Source organism: Gorilla gorilla, chromosome 7 (genome assembly GCF_029281585.2).
Source record: "Gorilla gorilla gorilla isolate KB3781 chromosome 7, NHGRI_mGorGor1-v2.1_pri, whole genome shotgun sequence".
Taxonomy (NCBI): Eukaryota; Metazoa; Chordata; class Mammalia; order Primates; family Hominidae; genus Gorilla; species Gorilla gorilla.
In genome coordinates, this window is record NC_073231.2 from 107135413 (window position 1) to 107158485 (window position 23073).

A 23073-nucleotide genomic window follows, 5' to 3' on the forward strand; every position below is an offset into this window, starting at 1 on the left:
AACCTGGAGAGGAGAAAGTTGATTTAATAAAATCTTCAAGTGAAGAGCAGGTCTTGATTAGGTGGGCATAGCACTAAAAGATGTGTGGGCTACTTACACCATAGGGGCTCCCCTTTATGGAGTTCTATGCAGAAGATACCATGATATCCTGTGATAAACATGCTGCCCTGAGTGACAGCCAGTCATGCTTAAGAGAGTTCTAAGGTCTCCCAAGGACCATTATGCCAAATATGGGCACCAGCTGTTCTCCAAAGTACAGAGGTGAAAACAAAGAAAACTGGCTTACACTATTGCTTGAGGAAATAAACCAAACATCAAGAATTTCTATGATGTGAATTATTATGTTCTAGACCAAGCCATAGAGAAAACATATAAATATCCTTTTTATTGGTGACTCATTTCAAGATAGGACACATTCTTATCTGAGACTGCTGGTGTCTGATATTTTTAGGAATTGGAGGCAGTGAATATAAGAAGTGATTTCTGTGGTCATTCAGCAAATATTTAATGAGAATCTGGTCTCTATCAGGCCCGGTCATGGTTCCTGGGGAGAATTCAGGCTTGTATACGACCTGGTCCTGCCCCGCTGGGAAGATGGGGTGAGGATGGGAGGAGCAGTGAGAAAGACGCAAAGAGACACCAGACACCCTAGAGAGGTTGCTTCTCATGGGGCTGACCAGGCTGTGCTTGAGTTGAGCCTTGGAAGGATGGGTTGGATTTTGTTTGACGGGACAGCGGGGAATGAGGCAAGGCCGGTGCAGCCAGGCCAAAGCGACTCTGAGAGTGAAGACCCAGTCTTAGGAATCCACAAGTCAAGTCTGAGGGATGATGGGTCATTTGGGTTGGAGCAGATGTGTGTAGGGGGCAGTGGTGATAGATAAATAGAGAAAGGTAGTTGTGGGTGACCTCAAATGCCAAACTAAGGAATTCAGACTTTGTTCTGTGAGCAACAGGATGTTAGTTAGGACCTTCAAGATGCCAGTGGCCTAAAGAAATTGTGTGTTCTGAGCCTATGGTTTATGCTGCTGGGAGTCACAGGCATCCCCCCTGAGTCCTAGAAAATCTGGGAACAGCTAAGGGGGAGATTGCTGGTTCCTTTTTCAGAAGAAAAAGTAGTTATTCCATGGAAGATGCCAAGTTCCACCAAACATGCTTGAAACGCCACTCAGGGGACGTAACCTAAACAGCATCACCTTATAGTAGCATCAGTAGACTTCCACCTTATTGTGTTTATAAGTCATAATCCTATCCAGACAATAGCCCTGCTATTCTACAGACTAAGAGGTGTACAAACCTCTAGCTGTTTTTCCAGGAGGAACACCCTTCCTTGGTAATTTTGAGCATTCGTCTCAAAATAATTTGAGTGTGCTTTATCTCCTTTATTTTAGATTTTTACCTACACTGTATTCATTCCTTATGATTGGCCTAGTGTTATTTGGAGGCCTTTTAAAAACTGAAATCCTTCTGGTATTTCTGGGATAAGAGAAGCAAAGTGATTAAAGTTGGACTCTTGAGTCAAACTTCCTGAAAACATATTGACCATAGGCAAATTACTCACCCTCTCTAGGCCTCGATTTCCTCATCTGTAAAATGGGGATAGCAATGGTACTTACTACCTGATTGGGTTGTGAGGACCAAGTGGTGTGATACCTGTAAGATGATTAGAACAGTGTCCAACACTAACGTATACTGGAAGCCAAGTACGTGCTATTTCCATCACTTTACTTTCTGTACTTGGGTCAAAGTTGGCCTCTGTTAACACCACATCTGGCTCTCGGCTGGCTTAGCCTCTGATTCTTTCCTGGCCCTGCCACCTCCTAGACCTCAGGTCCTGCCCTCCCCCTTTACTCTCCATACTCAACGACACATTGTGCCCCTTCATGTGTCAATGACTCTGCACATGACATTTCTGGGGCTTTTTACATCTCCTCTCCATTCTTTAAACCCAGCACAGGGGTCACCTGCCCCGAGAAGACTCCCCTGCTGTCCACACTGGCTCCCATCATGCCCCTGCCCACCCCAAGGAGAGCAAGTGCCTGCCTTCTGTGACGGCTGGACCTGCCCATATTTCTGTCTCTGTGTCCACTGCCCTCGTGGGTAGTTACTTGTTCACAGGCTTTTCTCCCTCGCTGTGTTGGAGGCCCCTGAAGACCAAGACCTTGTCTTACTCATGTGTGTAACACCAGGCATGTAACACCAGGCATGACGTGAGCTAGAGCAGGGGCCGAGTGAGGGTTTGCTCGGTTGAACTAAGTGGGGCTGAGAAGATTCAAGAGCCTGCTTGGAAGTGCCAGATGTGTAACAGATGCTGTCTGGTGCTTTGTGGGAACACACTACCTCAATAAGTAGCATTCCATAGAGCTCAAGGTCTAGTTAGGGAGTCCATAGGCTGTAGGTGACAAAGGCCAAAGGGAGTCAAAGAACAAAATAATGGAGAGCTGGTAAATATCAAGTCCAAGTGCTGAGGATGGGATGGGGTGAATTTGAGTCTAGAAATAAGGGAAGCAAAAGACCCAGATTTGAGGAAGGAAGAGGGAGGGTGAGGCAGGGTGGGCAGGGAAAGGCAGGGGGCTCAGGCATTCCAGGCTGAGGGCAGGCCTTGGAGAGCCTTGCATATCTCAGAGATGCACCTTCATGCTCTAGGTGGGGCAATAGTCTGCGAGAAGGGCCTGATGAAGGAGGAGCTTCAAGGTAAGAACTAAGTGGGGAAAACCATAGATTCTTGGCCAAGGGACCTTCATAATACATGACTTATTCTGCTAGTTCTTTTAACATGAGCCTTTAATACTTTTTTGTGGAATGAATAAGCAAGGGAGGAAGCCAGATGTGGAAGAAGGAAGATGAGCTATGGACTTAGTCACCTGGGTTTGAATCTTGGAGTCACTACCTGCTGGTTCTGTGATGTAAGCATGTTCCCAATCTTCTGCAAGCCTCAGTGTCCTCATCTGTGAACTGGGGATGACACATGCTTCATTTTGGGGTGGGGTCAGCTTTATTTAGGTATAATTTACATACAGTAAATATTCACCAATTTTAAGTGTCCCCAATTAAGTGATTTTTTGAAATTATGTTGTTGTGTAACTACCATCACAGTAAAGATATTAAATTTTTACATCACCCTAAAAAATGTCCTTATGTCCCTTGCAGTCAATCCCCTTCTCCCACTCCTGGCCCCTAGCAACCAAAGGTCTGCTTTCCATTACCATCATCTTGCAATTTCTAGACTTTCATACACATGGAACCATGCTGTTATAATCTTTATGACAACCTTTTTTCTAACTTCGCATGATGCTTTTGAAATTCACCTATGTTGTTGCTATTATTGAGTTCCTTTCTTTTTTGCTGAGTAGTTTTCTATTTTATGAATATCATACAATATATGTTTTTATGTTCATCCATTGGTGGACATTTAGGTTGGTGTCAGTTTTTACCTACTATAAATAGAGCTACTATGAGTATTGGTGCATAAGTCTTTGGGCAGATTAATATTTTCATATCTTTTGGATAAATACCTGGGAGTCAAAGTGCGGGGCATATGGCAGCCTTTGTTTAAAAAACTACCGATCTGTTTTTTAAAATGGCTACACCGTTTTACATTCTTACCAGCACAGCCTGAGAGTGCCAGTTCTCCAGATCCTCGCCAACATTTGATATTATGTGTCTTCTAAAATTGAAGCTATTCTAGTGACTGTACAGTGGTAATTTATTGTAGTTTTAATTTTCAAGATTTTCTGATAACATTTTTTAATGTAGGTAGTGGCAATTCGTATCTTCTTTGGTGTAGTGTCTGTTCAAATAGTTTGCCAATTTTTTACCTAAATTGATTGGTTTATTTTCTTAATATTTTCGAGTGGCAAAGGTTTATTATATATGATTGATCCTTGAACAATGGGTTATGGGCACCAACACCCCCCCACTCCTGCAGTTGAAATTCCACATATAACTTTTGACACCCCCAAAACTTAACTAATAGCCTACTGTTAACTGGAAGCCTTACCGCTAACATAAACAATTGATTTACACACATTTTGTATGTTATACGTATTATATACTGTATTCTTACAATAAAGCTAGCTAGAGAAAAGAAAGTGTTATTAGGAAAATCATAAAGAAGATAAAATAGATTTACACTACTGTACCGTATTTATCAATACCGTAAGTTTCTATTGTCTGTTTACAAGATGAATCCTCTGTCTAAAATGGCAACTGCAGCTACAAGCCTCAATCTATGGTACATCAAGAAACTCAATCTTTTCCTGTACTGACATGACTTATCCTGCTTCTTGGGAGCACTTCCAACATCACTGGTGGCACTTCCTACTTGTCCCATGGTGTTATTCAAGGATTACAGTATTACAAATAAACACAATGAAAAATACCTGAGAACCAACAAAGATCACTTTTTATTTGGATGTGCAGCTTACTGGAGAGACGAACTGCCCACATGGAGATGAATAGCTTACATGACATGTTAAGTGGATATTCTTAAAACGAAAGCTTCACGACAATAACAACAGGAGGTGCCTATGAAGTTATTATGGTACCACAGGATGTACAGGTTAATTTTATGCAGTTCTGATGTAATACTGCATCTTTATGTTTGTTTCCATTTCTTTTGACTGCGAATGGTGCCATGTACAGTCCGTGTTTGTGTGTGTGTAAGTTTCGTTAACTTTTAACTTTATATGAAAGATTTGTGTATATTTTATGGTAGTCAATGATAAAATAGACTAGTGTCTACATACATTTTATGCATTCATGACATACCTAACTTTTTCTTAATTTTGATATTTCTAGGCTGCACAGTTCATCTTTGAATTTTTTCAAATTATTGCAAATCTACAAAAAGTTTTTCAATATATGTATTGAAAAATATCCATGTAGTGTTACAGCTCTTTTAGAATTTGTCTAGCAGGCTTTCCAGTATTCACCGGAAAGCTCCAAAAAAAAAATGAAAGAAAGAAAGGAAGATAGGAAGGAAGGAAGGAAAGAGAGAGAGAAAGAAAGAAGAAAAGAAGGAAAGAAAGAAAGAAAGAAAGAAAGAAAGAAAGAAAGAAAGAAAGAAAGAAAAGAAAGAAAAAGAAAGAAAGAAAAGAGAAAAAGAACCTCCAGCCTCAGCCTCCCAAGTAGCTAGGCTTACAGGTATGAGCTGCCATATCTGGCAAACTTTTTTTAAAAAGTTTTAAAAAATACTTTTTAAAATTAAATTTCTCTCTGCATTTCATTTTGCATAATTTCTATTGTTTTGTCTTTTTTCTATTCTTTTGTCTCCTTTTTGTAGAGATGGGGTCTTGTTATGTTACCCAGGCTGGTCTCAAACTCCTGGCCTCAAGTGATCCTCCTTCCTTGGCCTCCCAAGGTTTTGGGATTACAGGCATGAGCCACCTTGCTTGGCCTTTTTCCATTTTTAAACAGTGTCTTTTGAAGAACTAAAGTTATTAATTTTGATGAAGTCCAGTTTATTAATTTTTTCTTTTGTACTTCAGGCTTCTTATGTTCGATTTGAGAAATCTTTCCCAAGCCTAAGTCACAGAGATTTTCTTGTGTTCTCTTCTGAAAGTTGTATAATGTTATCTTACCCTTAGCTCTATGGTTCATTCAGAGTTAGTCTTTCTGTATGGTCTGATATAAGGGTCAAGATTTATTTTCTTACATATGGATCACTTGGATAACTAACTGTTCCAGGACTATGTGTTGAAAAGATTATTCTTTCCTTACTTAATTACCTTGGCCTTTTAATTACTTTGGCCTTTTATTTATTTATTTATTTTGTCAAAAGCCAATTCACCACATATGAATGAGACTATCTCTGGACTCTCTGCTCTATTGACCTATATGATTGTCTTTACACAAATACCACTCTCTCCATTGCTATATAGTTCTATTGCATGTACTGAAATCAAATAATATAACTCATTCCACAGTAACCTTCTTTTTCAAAAGTGCTTTACATGTTTTAGGTCCTTTGCATTTTCACATATATTCTAGACCTAGTTTGTCAATTTCTACAAAAAGCCTGGGGTTTTGATTGGAACTATATTGAACCTATGTATCAATTTGGGGAGAATGGACAGATGACAATATTGAGTTTTCTGACCCATGAATAGGACATATCTCTCTTTCTTTAATTTTCCTCAGCAATGCTTTTTGGTTTTTAATGTATGTCTTGTACATATTTTATAAAATTTAACCAAGGAATTTAATACCTCTCTCTGCTCTTCATATGGCATTCCATGTACATGTGTTTATTACATGTAAATGTAATTGTTATTACAAGTAACGACGTGTAAATGTAATTGTAGTTACAAGGTCATTTTATATTGTCTTACAGGTCACTGATACTCAGTTCTTATTATTTTTGTTTGTTTGTTTTTTGAGGCAGGGTCTTGTTCTGTCACCCAGGCTACAGGACAGTGGCCCAGTCAGGGCTTACTGCAGCCTTGACCTCCCGGACTCAGTCAATCCACCTGCCTCAGCCTCCTGAGTAGCTGGGACTACAGGCGCACATCACCACACCCAGCTAATTTTTGTATTTTATTTTTTGAAGAGATGAGGTTTTGCTATGTTGCCCAGGCTGGTTTCCAACTCCTGGGCTCAAGTGATCTGCCTGCCTTGGCCTCCAAAGTGCTGAGATTATAGGCCTGAGCCACTGTGCCCAGTTCTTATATACTTTTTAAAATCGTATTTCTCTCTGGGTTTCATTTTGTGTAATTTCTATTGTTCTGTCTTTAAAGACACTAGCATTTACTTCTCCAGTGTCTAATCTGCTATTAATCCAAGCCAGTGTTTTTTCTTTTCTGATAATGTATTTTTCATCTATAAGAAGTTCTATTTATGTCCTTTATGTGTATTTAATTTCTCTCCTTATGATGTTCAGATTTTCCTCTAACTTTTTGAACATATGAAGTATATTTATAATATCTCATTTAACATCCGTGTATGCTAATTTAATTCTATGTCTGTTTCATTTGATTGTTTTTTCCTTCTGTCTATGGGTTGTATTTTCCTGCTTCTTTTCATGCCTGATAATTTTTGACTGGATGCTGGACAATGAGAATTTTACACTGTTAAATGCTCAGTATTTTTAAACTATTATTTAAATATTGCTGGGCTCTGTTCTGAGATGCAGTTACTTGGAAATAGTTTGAACCTTTCAAGTCTTGCTTTTAAGCTTTGTTAGGAAGGGGAGTTCAGAACAACCTTTAGGACTTCTTGATTTATTTGGTCCCACTATGAAGCAATACCCTTCTTATGGGTACAATGCTCTATGTATCTGGAGGTTTTTCCACTCAGGCTAGTGCATATAAACTATTCTAGTCTCTGTGAGCTGTTGGAATTGTTCCACCTACATCTTTTCAGTGATTCTTTCCCCATTCTCAGTGGACTCCTTCCCTGCATATAGAGATCAGTACAGCACAACCATACATACGAGGGGATCCCTCTGAAGAACTTCGGCCTGTTCTTTCTCTCACTCCCTGTTTTGAGGGGAAACCCTGTTTTTTTCTTTCTACTCTCTTGCACAGTCACTCAACACTGTATTTCTGACATCAGATGTATGGGGATTTCTACCCATACATCAAGCAATTATCCAGTAGACATCAACTAAGTGTCCAATAATTCAATTCAATTCTGACACTATGTACCTGGAGATAGTATCAAATCCCACAGGTGAAGAGCTTAGTCCCATAAGACTGCTGGTCCCTGCCCCCACTTCAGATGCCAGTAGCAAACCCCAGGTTGTGACCTGTGCTTCCAACTGACGGGCTATAGATCAGGGTTCCCATGACCCCCTCTTTGGGTTCAATTAATTTGCTACAGTGGCTCAACAGAACTCAGAGAAACACTTCACTTACATTTACACATTTATTATAAAGAATATTACAAGGCCAGGCGTGGTGGCTCATGCCTGTAATCCCAGCACTTTGAGAGGCCAAGGCAGGCGGATCACGAGGTCAAGAGATCGAGACCATCCTGGCCAACATGGTGAAACCCCGTCTCTACTAAAACTACAAAAATTAGCTGGGCGTGGTGCCATGTGCCTGTAGTCCCAGCTACTCAGGAGGCTGAGGCAGGAGAATTGCTTGAACCTGGGAGTCAGAGGTTGCAGTGAGCCGAGATTGCGCCACTGCACTCCAGCCTGGGGACAGAGCGAGATTCCTCAAAAAAAACCCAAAAAAACAAAGAATATTACAAAGGATACAGACAAATGACAGATGGAAGAGATGCACGAGACAAAATATGGAGGAAGGGGAGTGCCACCCTCCAGGCACCTCCATGTGTTCAGCAATCCAGAAGCTCTCCAAATTCCATCATTGTGGGTTTTTATGGAGGTTTCATTACATAGGCATGATTGATTCCCTCATTGGCTATTGGTGATCAACTCAACCTCCAGCCTCTTCACTCTCCCCAGAGGTTGGGGGACGGAACTGAAAGTTTCAACCCTCTGTTTACATGGTTGGTTTCCCTAGCAACAAGCTTCCATCCTCAGGCTATCCAGGAGCCCACCAACAATTGCCTAATCAGAACAAAAGTTGCTTCCACCACTCCGGAAATTCCAAGGGATTTAGGAGCTCTATGTCAGCCATTCTTATCACTTAGGAAACTGCAAAGGTCGCAGGAGCTCTAGGTCAGGAACTGGGGTCAAAGACCAAATTTTAGAACAAAAGACTCTCCTAGCACCACCATCTACAAGGGTTTCAGGAGCACTATGTCAGGAACTGGAGGCAGAGATCAAATATATATATTTTTTGTTATCTCATAATGTCACACTGTTATTTTTCCTACAAATTTTAGTCACCTTTGTCTCTCTTTACTAGGAATTGAGTTTCTTCAACTCAGGGGACCACGGGGCTCTGTCTGGGGCCACCTTTCTTACCCTGTAGCCTGTAAATTTGCTCCAAGTCCTGAGCTAAGGCACTCATAGGACACACCTTGTTTGTTTTCCTTTTCTCAGTGATCACCTATATGGCCAGGTTTCAATGTCTGAAGAACATTGTTTCATATCGTTCGTCCATTTTTTCAGTTGGTTAAGATAGGAAGGTAACTCTGGTCCCTAGCTGAAAGCAGAAATCCTATATTTTGTCAATTGTATTAAACCTGGTAACGTGCTGGGTACCTGAAGTACACGGCCCAGCACCTGGCACTGGAGTAGCGATCAGCTCCTTTACTCCTCCTCATTGTGAAATGGCACAGGAGCCCAGTCATTTGACATGGTACCAGAAATCATTAGTTAGAAGGCCATTCAGGAACTGTGCATGAAATATATAACTCAATTACAAAATATATAACTAACTCAATCACAAAATATAAAACTCAGTGGGTGTATTGAGCACCCATTGATGGCAGGTGCTGTTCTAAAGCAAAATTTTTGCCAACAGCAGCGATTTCAGGGCTGTTGGCATTCTTTATCTCCTGAGACTCTCCTTAGATTTCCTTATGAGAAACCGAGGTTTGACGATGAAGTAGGGTACTTCCTGGTGAGATTTACTGCTAAAGACTTTGCCAGAGGAGATTTCTTCTAATGATCAGGCCCCTCAGTAAAATGTATCTTCTATATTTCTAATTATAATTCACCAAGGAAAAAAGTCCAAATCAATTTTTATGGACAGTGAAGCCTCCACTGTCCTAAGTTGGTGTCTGCCTTTTCTGTCTCCCTGAATTCTACCTCCTTCCCAGAATGCCTGGTCCAGTCTGTGTGCTCCCGGGGGGTGATGGATAACACTGTTAAACACTCTGTGCTTCAGTTTCCTGCTATATAAAGCGAGGACAGTGATAGGATGGATTTCATGGGGTCGTTGGGAGAATTCAGTGACTTACTAAGTGTGAAGAACTAAGGACTGCAGCTGGCATGCAGTAAGCCTTCAACTAATGTTGCTATGATTACTGTTATTGTCATTATTGCTGCATTGTTGTTTTGTTAATTGTTATTTTTATGTTATATAGTGAGAACAGGATGCACTGAAATGGCTTCTTATTTTTACTAGGCTGTGATGTTCTCGAGGGCAGGGTCTGGACTTTATCACCGTCTCCACCCCATCCATGGAAGCAGTGTGGTGCGATAGTTAAAGGCCAGCTTTTCCTGTAAAGAGCCAGATAGTAAATATTTTAGGCTTTGTGGGCCATATGGTCTCTCTGTCCTTATAGCACAAAGACAGCCATAGATAATATGAACAGGTATAGCTATATTCCAGTAAAGTTGTGTTTATAAAAACAGGTAGTCAATGCAGTTGGTCCATGGGCCATACTTTGCAGACTGCTGCTTAAAAGTGCCTCTCTGGAACCGAACTACCTGGGTTTAAATCCCAGCTCTGTTGCTTTGTGACTTAGAGTTACTCAATCTCTCCATAATTCAGTTTCTTCATTTGTACATTGGGGGTGAAATGAAGTAAAGTATATAAAGCACTTGGGACTTCGCCTGGTAGATAGATAATAATAAGCTCTGTGTGTGTGTGTGTGTGTGTATACACGTGTATGTGATTATAAATATTTTATATGTATATATATGAGATACATATTTTTCTTTTCTTTTTTTTTTTTTTTTGAGACACAGTCTCACTCTGTCGCCCAGTGCAGTGGCATGATCTCGGCTCACTGCAACCTCCACCTCCTGGGTTCAAGCAATTCTCTTGCCTCAGCCTCCCGAGTAGCTGGGAATACAGGCGTATGCCACCATGCCCTGCTAATTTTTGATTTTTAGTAGAGATGGGGTTTCACCATGTTGTCCAGGCTGGTCTTGAACCCCTGACCTCAGGTGATCCACCCACCTCGACTTCCCAAAGTGCTGGGATTACAAGCGTGAGCCACCAGGCCTGGCCTATATACTTCACACATATATATATATATACACACACACATATGAAATAAGCTAAGTTAACTTATTGAGCAACTATCTCTCTGTCAGGCATTCCAGTAATAATCGTTTACTGGACAAAGCCTAATTGTTACTGGAATTTCTAATGGACAGTAGTGCTCACTAAATATTGCCTAAGTGGTGAACAGATAAATGCACTCTTCTCATTTACATTTTACTCATCCTTCAAGTTCAAGGTTGAGTTCTCTTCCTTTAGGCGTCCTCCTTGGCAGCCCAGGCTCAGCCCATCTCTTCCTCTCTCCCTTCATGGCAGTTCACTGGGCATCACACTTGGCAGCCTTGGGTTCTCCAGAGCACTTTCCACCATCCCGCTTGTCACCACCTGCTTTCCGTGTTGATGTTGTTCATGGACTGTCTCCCTCAGTAGAATGTGAGCTCCTTACCATGGTTTGTCCAGTACCTAGGACAGTGCCTGTCAGGTGCTCAGTAATTGTTTATTGATTAATGAATGAATGAATGAACGAATGAATGAATCCTTTCTATTATTGCACCCTGTTGTTTTCATCATTTAACCTTTCTCTGTGTATGCTTTATCTCCCAAACTACAGACTAAGTTTTTTTAAAGTTACCTCTCTGATCAGCATTTCAGGATTACTATGAAGATCAAATTAAATTACATGTGGCAGTGTCTAGCTTGGAGTTTGGTGTATATTGATGTCAATTGCATATTCCTAATTCATACTTTCTTCTCTCCATTTCATAAATATTTGTTTTCCAGGTATCACAGAAAGAATTGAAAGGCAAGGTTGTCAGACAGATATGGCAGCTAAGACACCAACTGAGGAATGTTATCAATGTAGCTCCGTGAAATTGCCATATTTTACATCCTGCAGTTCTGCAGTCAAGTGGTGGTATTTTTGTCACAGCCCACATCAAAGCCCAGATGGTGTGAGGGAGGGATGGAAATGGGGCTCCATAACCCCCAGGAACTCTGAAGATTTCATCTCCTAAGTGGTATTGTCCATCTGTTTCTGCAACTTCCTTAGCAACTTGACAAGTAAATCCTTAAATAGTAACTGCCAGCAGTATTGCAGTTCTTTGTCTTTCTGACTAGGTATGAAAGCCAAGAAGGCAGCCCTTTGTAAATGGTGTCACTGTTTGAGATGTTTGTGGGGCTGCTTGCTCTTCTAGATCCACATGGCCTTTCAGTTTGTCTCCACGGGGAGGTCTATGCTTGGTCATGATCAGCTGACACTCATAAATCCTGTGTCTGGACATCTGTCACTCCTGCCAGTCCAGCATCCCTTTCTTGAAGTAGCAGCTACCTGATTTTCCTTGGGACCCCTCTGAGTCTCAGATTCAGAAGGCTAGGGTGGGCTCGGCACAGTAGCTCACGCTTGTAATCCTAGCACTTTGGGGAGGCCAAGGCTGGCAGATCACCAGGTCAGGAGTTCAAAACCAGCCTGGCCAACATGGTGAAACCCTGTCTCACCTAAAAGTACAAAAAAATTAGCCGGGCATGGTGATGGGCACCTGTAATCCCAGCTACTCAGAAGGCTGAGGCAGGAGAATTGCTTGAACCCAAGAGGTGGAGGTTGCAGTGAGCCAAGATCGTGCCATTGCACCCCAGCCTGGGCAACAGAGTGAGACTCTGTCTCAAAAAAAAAAAAAAAAGAAGGCTAGGGTGAAGATGGTGCCCTTTGGATAATTATTTATTTAGGGAACAATCCTGAGAAGTATGTCTCCTTTTAAAAGAAATATGTGAAAATAATGTTTGTTCTCACAACTTCGATCTCCTGGATAGTTCTGTCTCTGGAGAGATTTTTTTATTGTTGTTGTTTTTCTTAAAAACAGAGAAACATTTTGTTAGACACTGTAGTTTGATTGAAAGTCGGCTGGCCAGGCCTGCAGAGATGATGAGTATGTTCAGACATCAAATAGATTTCTTGTCTTAGATGATGTTTTTCAAATCAGAGCTTTGTGGTTTTACTTTATGATTTTTTTCAGATGACTCTGGTTACGGTCACCACCAGAGTGCTCAGTACTGTTTATTATTCAACTCCCCAGGAGCCAGAATCCAGACGCTGGGAAATGTGAATGTTCCAACATGGCTGACCATCATGGAATGAGATCAACAGATGGAAATAGGAGTCTTCATCTTCTTCATCTTGGTCCTGAGGCTCCATCAGCCAGGTTTCCAGCACACATTAAACCCAGGTATAACAACGACATGGCCCAGATTTTTCAGTCTTCATTTCAAAAGTGTCCCTTTGTCTCCTTCTATATCTGGTTGGTCAGCTGTCTTGATTTTTGCGTTGGGATCCAAAGTTACTATAAAACTAGTGCAACTGGTTTAATATCTTCATTACCTGAATTCTTGGGTCCTCTGCCCACCTCCTTTCTCCTTCATAAGTTCCTCTTGTTCTTCCTGCCTCTGGAATATGGGTCTTGGCTTTCAGCCATTCCCATGGCAAATTAACCCTTCAATCTTAATGACCACTGTAGTGGACAATGTTAGTGCTTTTCTTTTTTTTTTTCTTTGAGACAGTATTTTGCTCTTGTTGCCCAGGCTGGAGTGCAATGGTTGCTCACTGCAACCTCTGCCTCCCGGGTTCAAGTGATTCTCCTGCCTCACTCAGCCTCTTGAGTAGTTGGGATTACAGGCAGGCGCCACCATGCCCAGCTAATTTTGTATTTTTAGTAGAGACGGGGTTTCTCTGTGTTGGTCAGGCTGGTTTCAAACTCCCGACCTCAGGTGATCCGCCTGCCTTGGCTTCCCAAAGTGCTGAGATTACAGGCATGAGCCACCGTGCCCGGCCCTAAAAAGTCTTTTACTGTGTTTTTAACCACACAAAGATACACACAGTTCTAGAGGCGACTAGCAGTTTCCATTTCTCCCTCCACAGCCCTGAGACCATTAACTGCTGACTGTCAGCCCAGGAGCATGAAAGCCCAGCTCAGACTGGGGTGACTCTGAGGCATTTCTTACCAACCGTTTCCCAAGGGAGCAAGGCTGAGGCTTCCCCTTGCAAGCCTGTTGCTTAGATCTCACCTTGCTTCATGTTATGGGGTGGATTGTATCTAACCCAAATTTCCATGTTGAAGTCCTAACCTCCCCTACCTTAGAATGTGAACTCATTTGGAAATAGGGTTGTTGCAAATATAATTACTTAAATTAAGATGAGGTCATACTGGAGTAGATGGGTCTCTAATCCAATAGGGCTAGAGTCTTTATCAAAAGAAGACATTTGGACACAGACACATACACAGAGAGGACACTGTGTGAAGACGAAGACAGAGATTGGAGTGATGTGTCTGCCAGCTGGGGAATACTGAAGTCTGCCAGCAGCCACCAGCAGCCAGGAGAGGGACAGGGTGCAAATTCTCCTTCACAGCTCTCAGAAGGAACCAACCCTGCTGACACCTTCGTCTTGGACTTTCAACAATATGATTCTGTTGTGTAAGCCATCCAATTTGTGCTACTTTGTCATGGCAGCTCTTGGAAACCAATACACTGAGCTCCCTCCATTTCCCTTCCGTGCTCCTGGTTCCTTCACTGGTCTCCTCCAGGAGGACTTCTGTGATAAACCACTTGTACATGAATCCTCAACTTGGGGCCTTACTCCTGAGAACCTGAACTCAGACAGGTGTCAGGTGTCCCTCACCAGGCTGGTCTCTCCTGTGCTACAGACCTCAGTACCCACTGCCGACTGGACACCTCTACCTGGATGTCCCACAGATACTTCAAACTTGATCTAACAAAACCAGGCTTGTCACTTCTGAAGTATCTGTGTTCCTAGTTCTGCTCCTCTAAGGTGTAATGGCACCATCAAGCTTCAGATGGCTCCTATTAGAAGCCCTGAAAGCTACCCTTGCCTCCTTTCCTTCCCTCACTCCCTTGGAGACCATCATTGTCTAAAGCCTGCCAGGTTTCCTCTAAGCTCCCAGATCTGTCCTCCCAACTCTGATCCTACCTGCTCCTGCCCTGGCCAGATGTTCATTTGTGTCCCTTGAACAATTTCACTAGTTTTCTAGTCCCCAGTCTTCCCTTTTCTATGCCCCATATGACTGCCAGAAGGTTTTCGTGACACAACCCAATGATGTTATTCTTCCTCTTAAAGCCCATCAGTGGCTGCCTATCACTAACAGATGAGATCCAAACTCCTTGGCATGGGGAGCCTAGCCCTTGCCCCACGTGGCACCTTCCTCACAGACCTCACTGAGCCATCTGGAGTTCCCCAGGTATGCCACGCTCTCTCCTGCTTTTTGTCTTTGTTCAGGTCTGGGTCTCCTCCTTTCCTCATTACCTGGCTGGATAACTCTTGCTTGCCCTCTAAATCTCTCCTGAAGCTCTGCTCCGTGAAGCCTCCCAGCCACTCTGCACACCAACATCCCTGTGAGCCCTGGATGCCTTGGCCACACTCCAGGGTGTCGTCTGTCCATCACTGTGGATTGTAATTGTCTGTGCTTCCCATTGGACCAGGGGCTCTGTGAGGAGCAAAGGAAAGCACACCACAAGAGCCAGAGGGAGAGAGCTTGGCAGAACTCTGGAGGGAGCCTTTCCAAGACCTGCTTTTAGTGGAAGCTACAAAACCTCCTGGGAGGAGACTGAATTCCATGTTGGTGTTGCGCTATTGCTTTAAAGGTGACTTAAGCTCTTTGTTAGGAAACCAATGGTGTTTTCTTTGATGCCATGTTCCTGAAAATTACTAGTCTAAGATTAACCTTATCACCCCTCTCTCCTTTCCCCTATTAGTGCCACCCTTTGCCTGGGACCAGCAGACAATTGTACCCATTATTTTCTGGTTCTAAGGAAGGATAAACTTCCTTCTAAGGCTTCAGGGTTGACAGATGCCTTCTTGGGTAAGTGAGGAGACTGAAATTAAAACTCAAGAAGGTGGGATTACGCCTAACTTTAGGCCTATTAGTCTTTTCATTTTCTGCCTCTTGTCTGTTGTTTTAATGTAAAGGTTTCCCCTCTTTTAAAGAAATAAGAAGTCATCTGCATTTTGAGTACTAGATTAGGATACAAATAATGAGTATCTTCAATGCTTTACTTATTTAAAAGGCATTTTATTTTTATCCTTACAAAGTTTACACTAAAAATCTGTGCTCTGCAATTCTCTTACATGATAGTAATTTATTTGGCAGGCATTTACTAAGCACCTACTATGCGCCAAGCACTAGACTAGGTTCTGGGAATGCAAAAGTGATTTAGAATGAAGTTTCTTCTCTGATGCCAAGACACTTAACAAGAGCATGATGTGATTGGCAGATGGCTAGTTATTCCTCAATCTCCCTTCTCTCATTCTTCATAATAGTGGAGTTTTCTCAGTCCCTTTGGACATCTGTGGCAGATAGTGAGAGAAGGATGAGACCTTGAGAGACCAGGAGAAAAGAGCAAGGATGGAGCATGGGAGTAGGAGTGGGGACAGTTGCCAGGAGTAGAGAGGAAGGAATCTTTGCAGCAACATGAGTCCTACACTTCAGGTCTGCAGGGCCTGCCCTTTAGACCCACTCCATAAATGTTGATTTCAGTTTCTTTTACAATTCCAGATTTTATGCTTATGAAAAGTCATATGGCAAGGTTGCTTGGTCAAATACTCATGAGAATGACCCATAGACCGAATTTGTTCCAGCTGCAGCCCAGCTGGTGTTTATGACAGACTTGTTAGCAGCTTTGAAATAGAGAAATAGAAGTTGCAAAAAAATTCCAGTTCCATCCTCTCCATTTAATCTTCTCCATGTTGAAAAAAAAAGATAAGTTGCTCCCAATATTTAAAAGTTTTCTATAAAATAAATTGCAAGTAGCTACAAAATTCTGGTATCTGCATTTTCTGACTGCAGATCTTCTCATTCAACCCTAAGTCTCTTTAGTTTTTAATATATGTCATTCTTTATCTCTTCTAAAATAAATGAAAGGACAGTTGGATCTTTGGAGGCAGCTGTTGCTCCTCCAAGTTAAGGAATCTCTGTTCCAGAAATTTCTCCTTCCCTGCCTACATTGATTTCCCAACAAACAAGCTTTGACCAAGCTTGCCAAGCAAGCTTTCTTTTCCCCTTCCAACCTTGCTGTCAGGACAACGTTCCTGCCACACTCCTCCCCAAGCTCAGACACTAGACCATGTACTCCCTCCTTCTATCATCACTTGAATTTCAGGAAGCAAATCCTTTGACTCAACCAGAAGAGGATTACTTAGTGCTTTCTTCATTCTTCATTTTAATTTTCATCTAAATGCATCAACACTCTACCATCTGAGGCTTTGATTTTCTTTTAACTACAATTCAAGTGTTTTTAAGATTTAAAGACTCATCTTTCTGTCTCCTGTTTTTATTTTGCCATTTGGATTAGTCAGACAAAATCGTTTCTTTGCAAGGAAATTGTATTTGCAAGTTGGGGTTTATTCATCTCCTAAAAATATTCTTGGGGCATGTATAAAGCTAGAAATGCATGTGTAATACGCCAAGCATGTAAGTACAAAGACAGAATTTTTGCACATAATTTCAGCCATTCAGTTATTTCCAGGTTCATAGCCTCTTGTAATATGTAAGCTTTCACTGGCCACACTATGGAAAACTTCCATTTCTTTCAATGGTTGAGATATGAGATTCTTTGTGAATTGTTTCTTCTGGCTAGATGAAAATTACTAAAATGGCATTAGTAATCACTATATTAGTATGTTTTCTGTTGCTTATAAGAGAATACCTGAAACTGGGTAATTTATAAAGAAAAAAAAATTTATTTCTTACACTTACAGAGGCTGAGAAGTCCAAGGTCGAGGGCCTGCATCTGGTGATGGCCTTCTTACTGGTGGGGACTCTGAAGCATCCTGAGGTAGGCAGGGCATCACATGGTAAGGGGGCTGAGTGCGTTTGTGTACTAGCCCAGGCTCTCTTCCTCTTCTTATAAATACATCCATTCCACTCCCATGATAATTCATTAATCCATTAACCCTTTAATCAGTTAATCCATGATGGATTTATCCATTCACTGGGGCAGAACCCTCATGATCCAATCACCTCTCAATCCTGAAACATTTGTATTCAAATTTCAACATGAGTTTTGGAGGGGACAAATATTCCAATCATATAACAATGGCCCATGTCCAAATAAGCCCACAGCAGTGTGTACTTAACCTTAGAACCACCCAGAACATTCTTGAATCTTTCTCCGATGGTTCAGGAGGTCCTCTCGGTCTCTCAGTTTGTTACTTAGGGCATCACTAGACTATTGATTATCCATAGTGGCAGGAATATGTCAATTATTTGAGCTTCCCAGAAAGAATTTGACATTCTGAACAATTAGAAGTACACTTGAAAACATATCAATAAATATGTTGACATATAAATGGCCACATTTTTGAGCAGGCTAAATGTTAACAGATAAGAAATGATTTGGCCATAAAATAGATAAGCAGATACAGATGCTGAGATCCAGTTGCTTTATTTTTTTTTTCAGGTTGGAGCAGAAGGAACAGCCAGGGAAATGCATCCATTTAACCTTCCAGACTCTGGGGTCCACCTTCTTTGTTTTAGGTAAATTTTAGATGCAGAGGCCATGAACTCAGCTTATAATCAGCCTTATTGCTCATTCACTTATTCCATATTCAAGATATTTAATGCTCATATTGCTCTGACAACATGCCAAGGATCTTCAGCTGACACATCCCTGCATACTCTACTGGGTGATATCTCTTCTGATTTGTTTTTGTGACTGTTCTGATTAGTTGGACTCATGCTATACAGGTTGTTCAATATTTTGAATAACATCCTTGCCTTATAAAATTGTAATGGGATAATAGTTTATAGTCTCAACCAAGATTTGTTTGTTTCTTTTCTTTTTCCCTCAAGAATCTCATTATATTCCTGATACTTCCTCAATCAATGTGTAAGAGCATTCCAGCCTATGGTATTAGTCAGGATAGGCCAGACTGTGCTGCAATAATAAACAGCTGCAAAAATCTCAATGGTTAAACACACAATAGTTTATTTCTCATTCATGCTACATGTTCATTGTGGGTCAGTGAAGGACTTTGCACCATATAGTCACTCAGGACTCAGGCTAAAGCAGGTGCCGTCACCTTGTAGCTGTATCATTTGAGTGCATGTCCTCCTTGATAGGCACAGCAGAAGAAAGCACATAAAATTGTACATGGATGTAGGTATGTGGCAGGCATTATTTTTACCCATATTTCATGGCCAGAACTGGTCAAGTGGCCCTGCCTAACTGCAAGTGCTGGGCAATGTAAGAGACCAAATGGAAGTTTTGCCTCATGGGAAAAAAGACTCAGCAAATGTGCTGAGAAAAGAAAAAGTGTCAACTGAGTTTTAAAATAAACTATCAAAACATTTGGTAATGAGCATATCTTGGAGACAAAAAAAATATGAAATTACAAGTACCAGGCTTTGAGCCTCAGAAACCATACCTAAAGAACTCAAGAGCAAAACATATATATTTATAAATATAAACAAGAGATAAAATATGTGAAGAGTTCTAATGATTGCTGGAAAAGAGAGATAAGTCCGAGAGAAGAGTAATGGGGTTAGAAACTTGTATACAACTCTGCAAAGGGTCCTCCTGGGTTGAGACCCAGGGTCAGGGTGTGCATGTTAAAAATCCTGAGTAGGTTTGGTAATATTCAGGAGCAGGAGCAGAGCAGACCTGGACCTCTCTTCCCAGGAGAGTCTTGTGGATAAGTCTCTTATGAGAGTATGGGTATGACAAGCTAGAAATGGCAGCCTATGTGTCCAGGAGGAAATGGTCTGAGATAGGCTATATTAGTCCATTCTCACACTGCTATAAAGAATACCTGAGACTGGGTAATTTAAGAAGGAAGGAGGTTTAATTGACTCACAGTTCCACATGGCTGGGGAGGCCTCAGGAAACTTACAATCATGGTGGAAGGTGAAGGGGAAGTAAGCGCCTTCTTCACAAGATGGCAGGAGAGAGAGAGTGCAAGGAAAACTGCCACTTTTAAACCATCAGATCGCGTGGGAACTCCCTCACTATCACAAGAACAGCATGGGGGAAACCACCCCCATGATCCAATCAGCTCCCACCAGGTCTCTACCTCAACACGTGGGGATTACAATTGGAGATGAGATTTGGGTGGGGACACAGAGCCAAACCATATCATAGGCCTTTGCATTTCTCATTTCCTAAGAGAGCACAAACAAACATCCAAAAGTTTCTGGGATTCCCCAAGGAAGTGTCGGATGCCCAAGGGAGAGGGCTAGAGAACCTGAGAAGGCCTCGTGCTTAGGATAAGGGGGATGCAGGGTGTGGGAAAAGATAGATGACCAGGGAGCAGATGGAAAACTCAGATGCCACAGAGACACCAGCAGGGAAGACTAATGACTGGACCTGCAGGGCCATGAGGATCTTGAGGACAGATGACCAAGAACCAGATCTGCCCTCCTCTCAGATTCTTGGACACTCTTGACATCCTTGCTTTAATGTGCAGCCTCTTAACCTGTGATCAAACTCTCCTCCATCCCTGACCCCTATGTGCCTCAGTCCCAGGACTGGGTCCTGGTCTCAGTTCTTGCCCACATGCAGGACTCACTGGCCTTTGTTGATGTATCAGACACACCTGGACTGCTTCAGACTCTCTCAACCTCATCTATCTTCGGGACCCTTGGGGACTAGAGCCCAGAGTCTCTGGGTCCATACATCACTTTTGGCCTCAGATGAAGTGCCACACCAAAGGGGGTGGAGTCTGGTTTCCTTGGTGACTACGTGATGAATCCCCAAAGTAGAAGGGAGGTAACTCCTCTTGGGGCAGGGCACACTTTGACCAAGGCGAAGCATGTTACAGTGGAAACGGATGGACTAAATACCTCTGTATTCCTCTCAGTGAGGGACTGTTCTGAAGGGTGATGTTTTTCTACAGCTTATCTGGAGATGTCTCCCATGGCCAGGTGGCTGGCTGTATCTGTGAAGCAGTGGGCCTCTCAGTAGCACTACTCTATATTGGCTTCTTACTCTTCCCTGCCTTTCTTTCCTTTCCCCTCATTTTCCCAGCCCTAGGGTTTTCTTGCAATAAAGCATTGCACTTAAGCTTTGTCTCAGCCTGTTTTCTATGGAAGGTAGGCTAAGACATTTGAAGATGTCCCATGTGTCAGGAAGTGTATGAGGTAATTTCACATATGTGATTCCATTTCACCTTTACAACAACCTTGGGCAGGGAGGGCATGACTTGACAAGGTCACCCATGAGCAAAGAGTGGAACTCAAATCTTTTTCATTGAAAAAGCAATTACTGACCATGTTCTAGGCATTGGGAATACTGTGGTGAACCATTCAGACACAGCTGCTACTCTTGTGAAACTTATGGTCTGCTGGAGGAGGGCACATAATAACAAGTAAACAAATCCATAAACAAGATAATTGCATAATGTGCCAAGTTCTAGGGAGACAAATAAGGCTATGTGATAGAGTGTGACTGGGAGAGGGGACACTTTTTTTCCATGTAGTATTGAGGGAAGGCCTCTCTAGGATGTGACACAAGGGCTGAGGCCTAAATGATCAGGCAGCCATGGAAAGTTTAGGAGGAAATATTTTCCAGGCAGAGAAAACAGCAAGTACAAACACCTTTAGGCAGGAACGAGCTTGGAGAGTTTGGGAAGGAAGACCAGTGATTTTTTTCATCATACTATGCTTGGCCTGGGGTCTGGCTTTGAACATTCCAGGCATGGCAGTGACAGTGATACTTGTATTCGTTATCTATTGCTGCATGACAAGGTATCCCAAAACTGAGTGGCTGAAAAAAGCAACAATCATTTTTTTCATGGTTTCTGTGGGTGAGGAACTTAGGAACAGCTTAACTGGACAGTTCTTGTGTAGGTTCTCTCATGAGGCTGCAGTCAGGATATAGGCTATGGCTATATCATCCGAAGACTTGACTGGGGCCAAAAAATTTGTTTCTAAGATGACTCAGTCACATGGTTGGTTAGTGTTAGCTGTTGGTGAACAGCCCCTGTTCCTCCCTAACTGGGCCCCTCCAGAGGACTCTAGTTTCCTCTTGACATGCGACTGGCTTTCCCCAGAGTAAGTGATCCAAGAGAGTAGGGCAGACACCACATTGTCTTTGATGGTCTATCTTTGGAAGCCATATACCATCATTTCTGTATTGTTCTTTTAGCCATGCAGACCTGCCCTGAAACAGTGTAGGAGGATACTACCCAAGATTGTAAACACCAGATGACAAGGATTGGGGCCATATTGAAGACTGCTTACCACAATGCCCAAATGCTGTAACAATATCTAGTTTTATGTGCTCTCTTCCCTCTCTTGGTTTGCCTTCATTCACAAACTATCCCTATATAGGAAGATGGATCTCAAAAGCTCCAGGCTTCTACATTTCAAGTCTAAAATAAAGGGCCTTCTTTTTCCCAATATCTCCAAGAAAATCCCTGGAATTGAATCCCATTGACTTTGAGTACATGCTATCATTTCTGCATTATTCTGTTGGCCACACAGATCAACTCTGAAACAGTGAAGGATACTGCCCAAGATCGTTGGGTGTGAAGATTGTTCATCAAGATAATTGGCTTGATCCATTTCTTGCTCAATATCTATGACTGGGGGGGAAGGGTGGGGGTCAACCCCACCAAAGTCACATGGACTGAGAATCGAGGAGATGCAGTGTCCTCAAAGGAAAACTAGGGTTTTATTACGAGAAGAAAGTAGAATGGATAGCGGGTGGGTGGAAATAGCAGGTGTGTGTACTACACCTATAATCAGGATCTCTCCTCTCCTTCATCCTTATCCAAGTTGGCCCTTAGAAAAATGGAAATAATTTTAAAAGTTCACTTTGATTGAGGTACTAAAACAACCAATGTCACATTAAGAGTTACTCTTCTTTGCATTTGAAAAGGGAATATGATTTTATTCCCAAAGAATGAAACTATGATGAGGTAATTTCAGGCATTCATGAAAACGACATGGTAGTCTTTTGGGATAGGGAAGTGAAAGTGTCCTGATGCCTCTCAAATCAGGCTATATCTACAGTCATATTGCCAACCACCCTGCATCTATCTTATGTCACTTTTTAAAAATAGTTTTATTGAGGTATGCTTGATGTACAATTACTCATATTTAAAGCATATGATTTGATAAATTTTAAATATGCATACATCCATGAAACCAATCAATAAAATGTCTGTTGTTATTAGCTGTGTAAATGTTTAGAATTGTTATGTCCTCTAGGTGAATTCACCACTTTATCATTAAAAAATGACCTTGTTTTTTCTTTTTTTTTA

The 23073-nt window shown here is 41.9% G+C and overlaps 1 long non-coding RNA gene and 1 other non-coding gene across 2 annotated transcripts; both read left to right on the forward strand.

Annotated features, from left to right (window-relative positions):
* Positions 1-4881: 4881 nt before the first annotated feature.
* On the forward strand, positions 4882-4943 carry LOC115935672 (U7 small nuclear RNA). Its single transcript, XR_004071292.1, has one exon. It is a non-coding gene; the product is annotated as a U7 small nuclear RNA (small nuclear RNA).
* Positions 4944-14419: 9476 nt separating this feature from the next.
* On the forward strand, positions 14420-18631 carry LOC129523992 (uncharacterized). Its single transcript, XR_008667644.2, has 4 exons — positions 14420-15455; positions 15567-15673; positions 17569-17645; positions 18270-18631. It is a non-coding gene; the product is annotated as an uncharacterized lncRNA (long non-coding RNA).
* Positions 18632-23073: the final 4442 nt, after the last annotated feature.